The sequence below is a fragment of the Poecilia mexicana genome, unplaced genomic scaffold (assembly GCF_051168715.1).
Source record: "Poecilia mexicana isolate PSO_F unplaced genomic scaffold, ASM5116871v1 scaffold_11, whole genome shotgun sequence".
Taxonomy (NCBI): domain Eukaryota; kingdom Metazoa; phylum Chordata; class Actinopteri; order Cyprinodontiformes; family Poeciliidae; genus Poecilia; species Poecilia mexicana.
Window position 1 is genome coordinate 22228555 of NW_028263380.1, and position 15919 is coordinate 22244473.

At 37.6% G+C, this 15919-nt stretch overlaps 2 non-coding genes across 2 annotated transcripts; both read right to left on the reverse strand.

Moving 5' to 3' along the window:
* Nucleotides 1-7742: 7742 nt before the first annotated feature.
* On the reverse strand, nucleotides 7743-7815 carry trnav-cac (transfer RNA valine (anticodon CAC)). Its single transcript has one exon. It is a non-coding gene; the product is annotated as a tRNA-Val (tRNA).
* A 161-nt stretch (nucleotides 7816-7976) lies between these two features.
* Nucleotides 7977-8049, reverse strand: trnai-uau (transfer RNA isoleucine (anticodon UAU)). Its single transcript has one exon. It is a non-coding gene; the product is annotated as a tRNA-Ile (tRNA).
* Nucleotides 8050-15919: the final 7870 nt, after the last annotated feature.

Sequence of the window (15919 nt, forward strand, 5' to 3'; positions counted from 1 at the left end):
TGTTTTTATGTATTACTGTGAAATTTTGAAGAGAAAATCAGACTTGTAGGAAAACAGAGATGACTTGAAGTGGCAAGGTCCAAAGCTGCACATATTTTCTGCGCATAGGTAGAAGATAATAAGCTGACGCAGTTTTAACAAAGCAAACTTAAAACAAAATATCTCCTATGCAAGGTTAAATAGTGTCGGGAAGTGAAGCTGAGGATACACAGAGTGATTATTGCCCCATTTTGAGACCATTTTTAGGATCAAGCTACGTTTTGGTTTAATCAGTGCGTCTCCTCATTCCAGGTTTTTCTTCTTCTGCTTCTTTGCAGTTCCAGATTCAACGGTGTGACATGTCTCGTATGCAGTCATGTCGTATCCAAGCATCATGTTGTTCAATGTGAGGACATGAATCATGAGCTGGTAATTCTTGAACCCTTCAACGTTATCATGCAGCTGAAGCTGGAGGCGAATACAACAAATCAAAATAAAGTGCAGTGTATGCCCAGCTCAACTTCAGCACAGAAATAACCCGGCACACTGACTGGTATTATGTTCATGCCTCTTTTGAGACATTCTTGATTGCTTGTATTTCACTGCACGTGTTTGATAAAATTACATTTTCAGAGCTAATCAATTCAATTACCTTTTTCTCTGTGAAAAGCTGCAAAACATCTGGCAGTGTGTTAATCTGTACCAGTTTGAAACCTGATGCATGTTGAGTTGCCTGATTGTGTCTCACTGCGTGAGAGAAGGGTCACCACTCTTCTGACTGCGGTTAATTAAAGGAACATTTCATTATGCCAAAAATGTATTTTACATTCAGATGTAGCAGTCATCCTCTTTCACAGGGAAAATCTGAACTGTAATTTTACCTTTGTGAAACTCTGCTTCTCATGGACAGACGTGGAAAGTGGCAGCTGTTTGTCAACCATGTTTTCATAAAACATCATTATTTCTTCACATGGATGCACTAAGCTGACTCATGCCTTGAATCATCACCAAAAAAAAAGCTCTTAGAAGCGATGGAAAATATAACAAAGGTACAAAAATATCCAGGCTTGTCTCTAGTTTAGTCATCAGTCAGCATCCTAGATGGAATATCATCTAGGATCCTTGGCCCTTTTACCTTAATTAAATCAAATGCTGTGTTTTGTATTCACACAGGTTATCACTGATGTGAAAGTCATTTAAGATGACATGTTTAAATGTCACACCACCTAATAGTCACTGTTTTTATGATCACATTTGCATACTTGGACAGTTTTTCTTTGGCTTCAGTATTTTAGAAATGTGAGCCAGTAACTTTGAAGTTGTTAATTACTCAAACAGAAGTCAGCAGGACAAAAATTGCAAGGCCAATTTACTGTAAAAGCTTGTTTTCATTTTACAAATCATCCAAATTGCAGTCAAAGTGTGAGGGTCATCGGGTATTTATTCCCGATGACCGTGTAAAACTTGACCGACTTTCACACAAAAACTTTATAGAGGTTTTGCCAATTTTGTCAAAAATGAACATATGTGGGCTGTAATGAGTAACTGTCAAGAAGGTTTGTATATTTTTATAACAGAGCTGCTCATGGGAATTTAAGACTCCCTGTGATGAATCAGATCTATCTTGATGCTCAACGCAGCAGAAAATGACACTAAGAGTCACTGTTGTGTTCTGAACAACTACGAGAGAGACTATGGTTATATATAACCCTGTAAACAAGCAGAAATCACTTTCCTACCTTGGAGATATACTGATTCATCTGTATCTCAGTCAAAGTTGTCTGAAAGTCTTTCTTCATTCTCAGCTGCCTTGGTGCTTCACAACACCATCACTAACTGCTCAGCAAAACCAGTCCATGTAAAGATGAAGCAGCTGTTGATTTACCGTGTCCTTCTCCTTCATGTTTATCCTTCAACGTCTTTAAGTGTATTAAAAAACTGTTTTTCTCAAAGACAAATGAGCTTTTTATCATCACGTTGCTTGGTATTAACACTCACTCTTAAAAATAGCACAACTGACTTTTCAAATGGGGAGTTAAATGGAAACAAACAGAAAGTAACCACAAGTACAAATTGTTTGGTGAACTTTGAACAGTGACTGTGTGCTCACAAGGACAGATCAGGCAAGTCAAACTTATAAAAAGCGTCAGGATGCAGTTAGCATGTTTTATTTATGTAATAATCTCTTTTAAAATACCAGACTCTTTCCCTTTCAGTGACAATTTAAAAATGATCATTTTTTTAAAGGAGGTGCTACTTTTTGAAAATCCCAACAAAGAACATGCTGCACTTTTCAGTTATTACAGTTACTGTTTATTGTGTGAGCAATTCTCACCTGGGTTATTGCTCCCCAGCAGTCTCTCAAAAAGAACTAAGATTGTTAAAGACATCTTTATTGTTTCTTAGAATTGGATAGAGTTTCTTTTTGCAGTAAATAAGTCGATATTAACTAACTAGGTGTCGCGGCCTTCTAGCTTGTTTCCAAAAACCAATATTCCAACGAAGGCCGTGGGTGTCAACAGGTGGTTTTGACTTGAACGCACTTCCGACTTGATTTGTTTTGAAAAAATATGTTCTTTATTTCTTGTAAAAAATAGGGACAAAATAATTACCAAAAATGTCCTATAACTTAGCCAAAAACGAAAGTAAACTTAATGTGACGTTTCAAGTACGAAAAAGTGAAAAGTGAAAAGTGGTCAAAAAATCATTTACAAAAAACCTCCCGTCCACACACCAAACATTTGTCAAACAATCCCTCCACCAAGCACCCGGTGTGTTTTTAATTACTCAAATTATTGGGAGGGTCTAACCAATTACCAACATCATCTAATCAATTCAAAAATACAAATTAACTGCATATTTTGGATCTAAACTAACTTAAATAAATTCTAACTTCCCCAAAATAGAAAACTAAATTAGTAGAAATTACAATTTGCAAACTTTACATAAATGGCCACAACACTAGGATTCCAATTCCCTTTATGCAGAATGTCACTGTTAATTTAATTTAATGGAGTGTAATGTAACTTTTACAATATCAACAACTTCCTGTTAAAAATGCCAGCTCTTCCAAGTATGCAAACTTGATCATCTTTCTTTCCGCAATTTAACATTACACACTGCCTTTCAGAAATAATACTGTGTGTAGCTTTATTGATTCTCTTTTCTTTTTTTTGCCAGTGTTACTGTAGCATCTGTGGCTCAGTGAGGATGAGCACTGACAGGAATCTGCTGGGGGTTAAATAGTTTCTCTTCCAAGTGTCGCCTCCTCTCAGCCTCAGCTTTTTGCAGCACAGCGACCAGCGACGGCCTCGTCTGCCTTCCTGCCTCCGCTGTCACAGGAACGGCTGCGTGCTCAGTGCATGTTTTAACCACCGGCCTCATCTCCTCAACCGCTCATCCTGCCACGATTCACTCACTTCAATTGACACAGGAATTATGAAAGTAGTCTCATTACTGATATACGTCTGGTGCCGATGTTCCCCTACTACAAAGGCTTGCATTGTTATGAAGAGACAGGCAGGATTTAGGGCGCCTCATGGCCAGACATGAACAGATTTAGACTGTAATTTTTGGGTAATTTGAACATCATGAAATCAAACTATAGGTCATTGCTGGGTGAGGAGCTGGATGTCTGACCTCCTGTTTGACTCAGGACTCTTTGATTAATCTAATTATTGGGTTTGCCGTATTCTGGTTCAGGGCCCTCAGAGATTTTGCATAGTTCGTGTTTAAAAGGGAAATTTTCAGCCACTTTGATTGAATTCACTTTAATTGTCTCATATTCAGAGTATGTAATGACCTTTTTAATCACAGGAGTCAGTCAGACTGAGGAACTCTGAAAGCAGTCCTCGGATTTGCTTCACATGCAGTTGCATCCCATTTGTAGTGTGTGGTGCTTACTGCATGAGTCTGGTTTCACAGGCCATTTTTAATTTCTAGTTTCAAAAAAATGTGGCACTGTGATACATGCATAAGGAAAAACTGCTTATCTTTTGCCCTCCAATCTGTTATGTATAAATAAGCTATATTCTTTTAAAGCAGATGAAAGAACATCTGAGCAATTTTCTTAAATTAGATTCAGTTTTTTTTCCTTCAGCATTTTATACACTCAGCAAATAACTGCTAATAAGAAATAAAAGGAGTAATGCTGCTTTTAGTAGCTCCAAATCGCTTGCCCCTGGGTTGTTATGTGGTTTGCATTGTTAGTGATCAAACTTCATTTGTGAGTTAACTTTGTGGCTGTTAAATGGGTGTTGGCTAAATTAAATAAAGTGTTGTATATTGTGTTTTTTGTTTGGTTTAAAGACACAGAAGTTAATCCATAATTTCTTCTCTTTGCAAGCGTGGTAAAAAAATATTTCCCTTTGCCTTGTGTACAGATTTCTCTGAAGTAGATTGGATATTTATTCACCAAGTATCTTTTTATTCATTTATTTTGTCTAAAATAATGTGTCTGCTTCCGCTGTTCTCTCAAGATGATTTTGTCACTCAGCTTTACAGACAGCATTCCCTCTGGGTTGTCTAAGAGCATCTCAACCATATCATCCATCCGATGTTTCTGCTCCACCCCCGGCAATGTAAACACTCAGTGGGAGATTCTCCCTCTCTCTCCTTTCATCTGGAACTGCATTATTCTTACAACATGATGTCAGTTTGCATCCAACTTGCCAAAGTTGTGATATTTTCCGGCCTTTTTAAAAAACAACTTTTCATGTCACATATTTGTTTTGCGTTTCAATGGCATACAGTAAGATTCAATACTCTGGCGTTGCCTTTTTAGCATCTGAAGCTGTGTTGTACATAATTTGATGTCCCAGCACAACGCAGGCTAACACAATGCTATGAACACTTACATGGGTTGAACATTACAACCTGGAAATAATATACATAATAAACATACTGCTGCAACAGCATTTGTGTAAGTGATAGTCACATGGTAACATTACTCAATCTGAAACTACACTATTCACTCATGCTGCCCAGATGAAAACGGACTCACCTCAGCTTCCTAAATACTTGAAATGACTTAAAAAAAAGCTATTTATTTCTAATTAATTTAACAAATATTTATTTACTCACTTGAGGGAATTCATAGGCTGTGTTTAGAACGTAGAACGTCCAGTTCTAGATGTCCGGGCAGTCATTAAATGTGGAAAAGAATGCCAACGATGTCACAGCAAAACAATTTTACAGTTGTTACGCAGCGGCAAACAGCATATTTTACCTCCTCCACCCAGTACACACACGCTATACAAAACTTGTGGTTAATCATAGGGAACACATACATGACAGGATGTGAATGTACTAAATGTTTATTATTTTTTTCTGTCTTAGAATAATATAAAACCAACATGCAGGGGAGGATAAGCAACACTGTAGCAGCAGCTTAGTAATCTTCTCCTGTCAGACTAAATTTGTTTTTGTGCCCGATTCTTCAATGTGACCCCAGTGTTTACGCTTCCCATTTCCTTTGTCTCACCTTAAATAAATTACAGACACCAGAAAAAAAATTCATAAAAAACTTAAGGTTTGGTGGAAGGCACTTTTTAATCACAAAAATCCTTGTCTTCTACATGTCTTGAGCCTTCAGTGTTGTTTAGGATGGACAAAACAAGTAGACTCCAAGATGTCAGTGCTTCTTCAAATGTCTCTGAAAGCATGGGAGGCTTTTATGTCTCTTGACAGACTTGAAATTACATTTATCATTTTGGAATAGTGTTTCCCGTGTTGCCTGAAGAACTTTGGATGCTGACATAATTCATGTACAAAGTCCAGCATTCCTCCACCTTTCATGTCGGTTTAAACTTATGTAGGCTTGTTGGGTGAGAGTGGAGGCCATCCCAGTTGAAACAACAAGTACAACAACTATGCACACACACACACACCTAAAGACAATTTGGCCTTTAATTAACTAAACATTCATAGTTTTCAACTACAAAAATAAATTTGAATGCCAAAGGAAAGCCAACATTTTCATGGGGAGAATAAAAAGGAATGCCCAAGACTTGAATCTGAAATGCCCTTGTGCTCCTGGGATGGTACAAACCCTAACAACAAGGTATGTTTGATAATTGTTCCCACATGTATACGACAGTGATAAAGTCATGAGCAGAAGCGTATAGGTTAAACTTTGATTGTAGCAAACACTGATGCTGAACTGTTTTTTTAAACAGACTTTGTAGACAAGCTGAGGTTCCAGCTGAGGGAATATGGTAGGAGGGCCGCAGGCTGTCATGACATCCCAGGAGGAGGATGACCAGGGGGGATCGGATGAGAGCTTGTATCCAGGAAGACCACAGAAAGGAGAGGACACAGGAACAGACAGGGTCCAGCGTACATTGAAAATGGAGGGTACAAAGAGCAAAAGGTGAGTCAAAGTCTTTCTTAAACCTGTAAACAGGCTTCATGTTGACCTGCCAAACTGTAACCAGCAATGAGGAGTGCATCCCTGCTAAAACACCCCAGACAAAAGGCTGACTTCCCTCATTCAGTTCTGTAGAGGCTTATAATGAGTCAATGATCCAGGTGTGTTAGAGAAGGAACACATCTAAAGCTGCAGATGGTAGCTCTGGAAAACTAGACTTGGGCACCCCTAGTATAACGTATAAAAATACAATGTTAAAAATAAATTAAACACCACCTCATATTGTTAAATAACTGATTTTATGTATTGAAGTTTTAAATATTACATTTGAGTTTCCATGGATGTAAAATTACTGCTCAGTTTAAAAATTACAATATTTAAATAGGTGTTTAAAGGTGAGCAAACAAATAATAAAAACAATCACATGGGCAGACATTATAGACTTTACGCAAAGATTTAGTCTCAGAGGCAACTGAAATCAATTAATTTAAAAAATCCTTTCTGAATATCATCTCATGGTCTCTGAACTAAATGCGTCTTTCTGACCGGGAGCTGGCGGCGTGTTGAAGAGTTATGGACCGGACGCTGTGGAGCGTCTGGTTAGGAAGAGCATTACAAACCTTTGGTTGAAATGTAGTTTGTAGTCAATTCGTGCTCAAAACCTATTTTAAGTCAATCATTGGCCTATAAAATGCTGGGGGGCCACATGTGGCCCTTGGGCCTTGAGTTTGACACATGTGCATTACACCATAGAACTGCCAATTGGTAATTGAAGTAAAGTAGCTTCGATTTCAAAGAAGCCTACATTGAAGTCGATTGGAAAATGAACCATCACAAAAGAGGAAGGCTCTTGTTGTCTCACTGCACCCCAAGAGATGCATAACCTACAAAAACCATTTCTGTCTAGTTTCAAACCAGAGACCTTTTGCGTGTAAAGCAACGATGATAACCACTACACTACAGGAACTGAACTTCTCTGCTCTGTTTCAGTTTGAGGTTACAAAGTTGATGATGTGAGATGCAACGCATGAAAATTTCAACTGAGGTTTGCACTCAGATGCCTGTATTCAGAGTACAGACCATGACACCACAGAACCCTTGTTGACCTTTAGTAAACACCTGTGATGAATAGAACATGCAAAATCTGTTTCTGTCTGGTTTCAAACCAGAAACCTTTTGCGTGTAAAGCAAAGGTGATAACCACTACACTACAGGAACTGAACTTCTCTGCTTTGTTTCAGTTTGAGGTTACAAAGTTGATGATGTGAGATGCAACGCATGAAAATTTCAACTGAGGCTTGCACTCAGATGCCTGGATTCAGAGTACAGACCATGACACCACAGAACCCTTGTTGACCTTTAGTAAACAACTGTGATGTATAGAACATGCAAAATCTGTTTCTGTCTGGTTTTGAACCAGAGACCTTTTGCGTGTGAAGCAAACGTGATAACCACTACACTACAGGAACTGAACTCCTCTGCTTTGTTTCAGTTTGAGGTTCCAAAGTTGATGATGTGAGATGCAACACATGAAAATGTCAACTTAGGTTTGCACTCAGATGCCTGGATTCAGAGTACAGACCATGACACCACAGAATAAACTCCTGTGATGAATAGAACTTACTAAATCTGTTTCTGTCTGGTTTCAAACCAGAAACCTTTTGCGTATAAAGCAAACGTGATAACCACTACACTACAGAAACTCATGCTCTTTGCAGTGTTCCTGGTAGAGGATCCACATTTTGTTAGAGACTAATGTCAATGATGGGCATGGAACAATGTCAAATACTTACAGATCCTCTCAGAGAGCACAGTAACTTGGTGAACAAACTGTCAGACTTATAATTGTGCCCAATTTCACATTACAGTCCATAAACTAAGCCTGGGATCAAAGAAATGTATTAAAGATGTCATTAGCAGAGACAAATGGTTCTACTGAGACTTGGTTAAATGGCTAAAAAATAAAATCAATACTTACAAATAAAAGATGGTTCAAAAATAAAATTAAGACATTAAATAAAAAAATATCTCTGAAATACAATGACTTGAAATTAAAAATGGTTCAAAAATAATATCAACACTTCAAAATACAAAATCTCTGGAAAATGAAATATTATGTATGTTGTTTTGAAAAACATTGGAATATAAGCACTTTTATCAAATCTCCATTGTGGTAAGATCATGTGAGTTCTTCTTAAATCCATGGAAACTCAACAGTTTGTAAGGTAGGTGAGTTAGCTCAGCAGGTTAGAGCACCATGCTGGTAATGCTGAGGTTGTCGGTTCAAACCCCGTATGAGGCAATTCATGTCTAAGGTCTTTCAGACAATCAACACTTCAAAATAAATAAGGGTTCAAAAATAAAATCAACACTTCAAAATAAATAAGGGTTCAAAAATAAAATCAACACTTCAAAATAAATAAGGTTTCAAACGTAACATCAACACTTTAAAAAAAAATGGTTCAAAAATAAAATCAACAGTTCAAACTGTTTCTGTCTGTTCAGTCCATAAACTAAGCCTGGGATCAAAAAATGCTTTGAAGATGTCATTATCAGAGGCTTGGCTAAAAAATAAAATCAATACTTATAAAAAATGGTTAGGAAGCGCATTACAAACCTTTGGTTGAAATGGCGTGTTAAATTCAAGTCTCCATTACAGACCAGAGAAAACTAAAGAGAATGCAGCATTGTGTTAATCCATTTGAGGAGCCGGTAGTTTATCTGGAGGAAATAAATGACGATGCAAAAGTTAATTAGACTGTAACATGCGCAGTCTGCTGCTCAACCACTGCGGATGCGGCTCCGCCGCTGCGAAGAATTAGAAACCGCTGGAAGTAACTCATCCAGCGGATTTAACAAATGGAGACTTCTTGGTGCCCGTTACCCAGGAGAGCGGCGCTCTGGAGGAGCTGCAGACATAACATCTGTCCGTTTCGGAGAAGCGAAACCACGCTAAATAAATAAATAAATAAAATCCTGGTAAAAGCTCACACCAGACCGCGCAGGGTAAAACACTCACATAGTTCAGTTGATCTGTTTGGATCAGACAGATCCAACTGACTGATGAATTAGCGCTGATTTTTCTGCAGATGGGAACCAGGAAGAAGTGCGTTCAGACCCCAGTGGGTGAAGCGATGCTAATTTAAGTGAAGTCGCTTAATTTAATTTATTAAGTTATTGGGGTGGTTTTTGTCACTACAAAGTGTAGATACATTTATCTGCTTAATCTGTGATGGGATCTGGATTCAAGGTGAATATTAACTAAACCGCATAAAATGCGACTAAATAGTCGATGTTAATATGATTGTAATTTCACGGACCGATTTTTTTTTTTTTATGTTGTCGGTGAAGATAACGTCTAGCGCGACCTGCCGCCCTGACACCAACTTACACATCTTCATTCACAGTCTTACTTGTAAATCGATGTTTCTTTTCTTGGACGTTTTGATGTTAGCTTGTCGATGTCTCAGTTTTATTCGCTGGGAAAATCAATAAGCAGCTTGAGGTGACTCTGCTGCTCTCTAGTGGCGAGAAGCCGTAATGTTGCCTGGTAACAATCGGAATGCATTGTGGGAGATGTAGTTTGTAGTCAATTCGTGCTCAAAACCTATTTTAAGTCAATCATGGGCCTATAAAATGGTAGGGGGGGGGGGGCCCAAAAATGACATGGCGGGTCACATTTGGCCCGCGGGCCTTGAGTTTGACACATGTGCTTTATAAGAAAATAATCAGATTTTTTTCTCACTGTGTTCTTATAATACTGCCAAACACAAAACCAGTGTTGCACTTTTACTTTCAAGGACATACAAAACCAAGGCTGTGATGAACTTGCTGTGATGAAATCTGATTCAGAGTGATCAAAGACGGATCTGATGCGATCCGACTGACAAAACATAGAGAGTTAATGTTATTCCCCACTTCAGCACATACATATTAATGGATATGAGACAAAGCAATCTCTCTGAATCCCAGTTCTACAATCATGCTGACATCAGACCTGATCTAATCAAACTAAATAATTATAATTTAGACTAACATTTATATGCAGTGTTATTAATATCATGTTCTGTGATTTAAATCAATATTTAGTATGTCAATAATTTATTTAAATGCAATGTTTGATTGCAAAACAGATGTATGAAATGAATGAAATATATTATATATATATATATATATATATATATATATATATATATATATATAGATAGATATCCAAAACCAAAAAATATGGTATATTAGGAAGTTATTCTGTTGATGGGCATGAACCAAGTTTGAACTGTGGGGGTTTATTCTGGTGGGAATGACTGGTTTAAAAAAAAAAAAAACATACTTAAAACAGTAGAACAGAAATACCACAATGGCTGATATATCTGATTTTACTTTAAACTCTTCTTAAGGTGAATGTGAGGCTAGGCTCATCGCTGTTACATATTAATTGACTGTCTGAAAACTGACCCCAAAAAAAGTGTCAAAAACATATCCGGCTGCACTGTAGAGTACTTTTCCTTATTATCATCTTTATCACAGCACAAATATAAGTGCAGAAAGCTCAAGAGGCCCGCTGTCACGGCCTTTCAAGGGTTTTACAATAGTCGTCTGGCACAATGGGATCAGTGCAACACCATTTGGCCTTGGCAGCATGTCTCCCACAATAAAACCCAACGCCTAGACACATTAAAAGAAGACACTGAGTCAACACTTTAGATGACAGTGTTATATTACAAATCTTCCTGGGTGTTGGACAGAAGTCAAATGTACTCTGTTGCTGATTTCAGTTGATAAACTGTCCATGGTATAGATTGCACTAAGAATAGTTTTCACATAATGTTTTCCTTCACTCCTCTCTTTTCAGGATATTTTTCATACGGAGAATTTAAGTCTCTTGAGACAATCACTTTTAAAAACTGCATTTTGTGCTTACTCATGTTGTCTTTGACTCACATTTAAATTGGTTTCATGTTCTGAAACTCTCAAGTGTGACAAGCATGCAAAAAAATAGTAACTCAGTAAGCAGGCAAATGCTTTTTCACATGACTCTGGGAGTTACGGAGAAAAATCTTTAGATTTATATTTTGAAAACGTTACCTATCTCTGAAGCCTCTGCCCAACTATGGATTCCTGCTCTCCTGATTCTTATTATTTTGCAGATCATTCCCTGGGGAGAACAGAATGATAGAGTAGCTCATTATAGGTGGTTAATGTGCAGCATAAAATAGATGGGTTTAATGACAACAGAGACTTCACAAACAACTGGCCTTGAGTTTTCTTGGCAGCATAATAAACAAAGGTCAGTTTGTGATCAAATTGTCAGGAAAATGAGTTAACTGGTTTCTCCTTTTAGTTTAAAACAAGCTAAAAATTAAAGAACTTCTACATTTTAAGTTTTACTTTAAGATAAAACTACTAGTTTTTTTACTGACTCCACAATCCCACAATGCTTTACATGAATTTTGTGTACAACTTTGTGCCATTGGCACTGAAATTGCTGTTTCACATGTAGCCGAAAGCTTGTTAACAGATTAAATATGCATAAAAATGTAAAAACTTGAATCTTTTTTAGATAAGAACTCATTTGAATTGCCTAGTTTTCAGATTTAGTATTTTGTAACAGTTTTCATTTCCAGTGAGGCTTTTCACATAAGCATCATAAACAGAGTAAACTCCACTAGTCAGCTGAACATCGCTGTTTTTCACCAACCTCGGCTTGAAAACAAGACATTTGTACTTGTGCAGCTTTAAAGTATATTCTAGAGGATTTAAAGCAAAGCGGTTTCATTGTTTAAACGGAGACGGTACTGGAGCTAGTTTTTACTGAGTCCATGTTCCCACAATGCTTTACATGAATTTTGTGTACAACTTTGTGCCATTGGAACTGAAATTGCTGTTTTACATGTAACCAAAAGCTTGTTAACAGATTAAATATGCATAGAAAATGTGAAAACTTTAATCTATACCTTGAAGTGAATGAACAATGTTTGATAACAACATGCAGTGTCCAAAAATTTTATTTTAGAGGCATAACTAAGATATAAACCAGCAAATTGGCACCTCATTGCACATACAGACACAAATATATGCACTCACAATGTTTTCAACAGGGTGAATGGGATAAGAATGTTATTATCTCAGTTGTGTGTAGCCATAAAATTGGATGAATCTTTGCGGCTGTGTTATCCCATCAAATAGTCCTCTTGTTCTATTTTCATCCTCTGATCAGCACTGCAGCTATTACAGTTTTGGCAGTTCAGTCATTCAATGTCCCTCTTCAAGTAGCTTCACGGATGGAAGCCAGACGAAACCCCTCTGAACTCTTACGCGAACCCTTTATAGGTTTCTTTTTATGTTGCAATTGAGACCTAGGGATGTATGTGACAGTAACCTTTTAAAGTAGACAGTGAACATTTGAATAATTTCAAAGGATTTTGCAAGGCTCGGATGCTGTTTTTGTCCTAAATTACAGAGTTTTTGTTAGAAAATGTGGAACTACAGATTTGTCAAAAGATGCAAGACAGAGCATGCGCTCTCATGTAAAACGGTCCGCAGGTAAAAGAACAGATGTTTAAGCAATGTGTGTATGAATGCTATATCCTAAGCAGAAGGCTTTGATGGGTCTGCAGAACAGCTTTTTAACACATGCTACTCTTGCTCAGTCTGCCAACTCAGCATTTTTGAAGGAGAGGACAGCATTTTATGTATTCACAGGAAGGTTTTATCGTTGTTCATCAGCGTAGAATTATGTCGGTTTCTTTTTGAGGTTGAAATAAAATGTAAAATCTTTTGGTTTTAGGTTGAATATGCTAACTCAGTACTCTATAATTATTTCTATTACAGATTGAGTAGTCTACTAGATATTTTCCATAACAGCAGGTTAAAACTCAGGGAAAATGACTGATTTAGGTTTGAAAAAACAGATAATAATGTTGACACTGTTGAATGTAAATTTTAGGAGGTATTGTAATAGTACAGTATTTAGCTGTAGAAATAATGTGTGCAAAAATAATTACTAAGTAGTTTACTGTCACTTTTGACCATACAATTGATGTGAGATACCAACAAATGAGGTTACTCAATCCAAGCATGTAGTCAGTGATATTACAACATATAGAGTTTGTGTTCTGCATGTCACTGTGCAGGCTGTTGTTCGACTGATTCAGCTGCACTGATGACCAGCTGCCTGCTGAGAGCTCCTCTAAGAAGATGCTGCAAGCTGGTCTCTGACTTGACTGCCCTCTGCCTACTCCGATCATTTTTTATTTATTTATTTTTTTAATTCTCTGTCTTCTGGCACTGGGTGCATCTGTGATTTAATCTGAGCCATTTTGTCTGGGTGGTTGTTCAAATTAAATGACCTGGCTTGCTGTTTGCTGCTTAATAGCGTTAAGATGCAGCAGAGTCCATTTTCCTCTAATGTTTTGTGGTAACTAAATGCCAGTCATGTCTTGTAAAAGTAATGCAATGCTTATTTTGTAACTAAGTATGGACTCTGACCATATAATGAATGAATGAATGAATTAGAGCTGGTGAACCCCACTTTGTGAACTTGGTAAGACTTTATTTGAAGGGGGGTGAATAAGACTGTCATGACACTGTCATAAACATGACATAAGACCTGTCATGAACATCAATAAGTCTTCATGAATATTTATGACTGTTGTCATAAAGTGTCATTTGGTAAATCATGACACTTTTAATACAAAGTTGACTTTATTGAAAATGTCTTTGTTATGACAACATATTTTCCACAACTCGGTGTTAAAGTGACAAGAAGAGGTCAAATGTATTTTAATAAATATGTTTTATTAAAAATGAACATTTCACTTCAACATAGACCTGCATGTATCACCAGGAAGGAGGATGGGGCTGGTTCTCTATTTTGTAATGTATTCAGGAGAGCATTTCCACTGCAAGTTGAACTTTCAACAGGCAGGCAAAGTTAACACAAACAATACCACAGCTGGACACATCTCCAGCTCTTGGGGCTGTGTCTGATCTATTGTGTCCTCATGTCCCTTGGGTTTCTCACCGAGTAGGACAGCATGATGTCCTCCCTCCTTTGGTCCTGAGTTCTGGTGGTTGTGGGGAGCCGATTCCTTTGGGGTGTTTCTCCTACACAAAGCAGGGATATTTTGCTGCTGGGGACTTGCCTGTCTGCCTAAGGCTGCTGCAGCCTTCAGGGTGTTGCAAGGTTTCTACCCTTTTTAAAATCCTAAAAACTTTGCACCTCCTGGTGACAAATTCACACACACATAATAAATACAGATGCACATACTATGTCTTTCTATCTTCACAGAGACTTTGCATTGATTTCAATTCATTTTTCATTTATTTCTATAGCTTAACCCTGACCTTTACACTAAATCTAACTATTAGGAGTACATTCCTAACCCTAACCTAAACGCATTTCATACCATAGTCTTAGACCTAGCCCTTTACCCAAAAACATCACCTCTTCTTATGGAGCCCTGGCTTTAGGCAAAACTTCCCCGACACATTTGTACAGCCAGCTGAAGATTTGTTGACATGTCATGTAAATCAGTTTACTGTGTAAAACCTTTTTTTTTTATTGTAGCAGCATTTCACACTGAAAATGTTACCAATTTATAACCTTTAACTTGGATATATTTATTAAGTTTGGGTCCAAAAAGTGTTATGTAAAGAAATGATTATCTTTAAGAACTTGGCACCTTTAACAACTGAAGCATTAAAGTATTAAAAACAACAAAAAGCTAAATGATGAACCAGAATCAAGAGTGAACTGAAACCAGTTGAATTCAGATAAGTAAATTTTTCAAATAAATTTTCCCCTTTTTTTTCTTCAAACTTTGAATGAAGATTGTCATTGAGGATTTCATGCAATCGTAAAACCAGTTACTCTCTTCACTTAGTGAGACATCACATTGAGAGCAATCTGCCAGGCTTTCTGGTCTCAACTCAGCTGCCCTCCGTTGCCATCCGTGTTTCCGCCACAGGAAGACAGTCAGTCCTGGCTCATTTAGAAAACCTCAACCTAACAAGGCAGAGTAATGATCCACTGTTACAAAGGTGTGGGGGGATTTCATTTTCAGATACTTTGAATTTCTGCGCAGCAATGAGCATTGACAAAGGCCCAACATTAACAGAGATTAATAGAATGATAATTTGCCATTAACAGCTTGAACCCGTGCACCAGCTGGCCTGGAGGAACACCAAATAGCCGCCTCCGGCTGGGCAATGCACAACAAACTGTTGCAGACTGAAAAGAAAGCAGCCAAGCGATGCTTGATCATTTGGCATGGGGCTTAATTTATTCCACCACAAACACAAACACTTAGTATGTTGTCATTCAGAACAGCTTTCATTTTCAGCCCACCTCCCACCTCGTCTGAATTACAGGCAGAATTACAGCTCATTATTAACGTGCTGCCAACTTTGCATGCTAATGTTAAGTGAAGTGCCAGTGTGCAACAGTTTGAGATGCTTATGCTTTTACCTCACCCTGTGTTTTGCTTCAACTTCTTAAAAACTGGTCAAAGACTACAACTATATGTCTACTGCCTAATTACATCTACATCTATTTCACCTCTGTTAAAAATA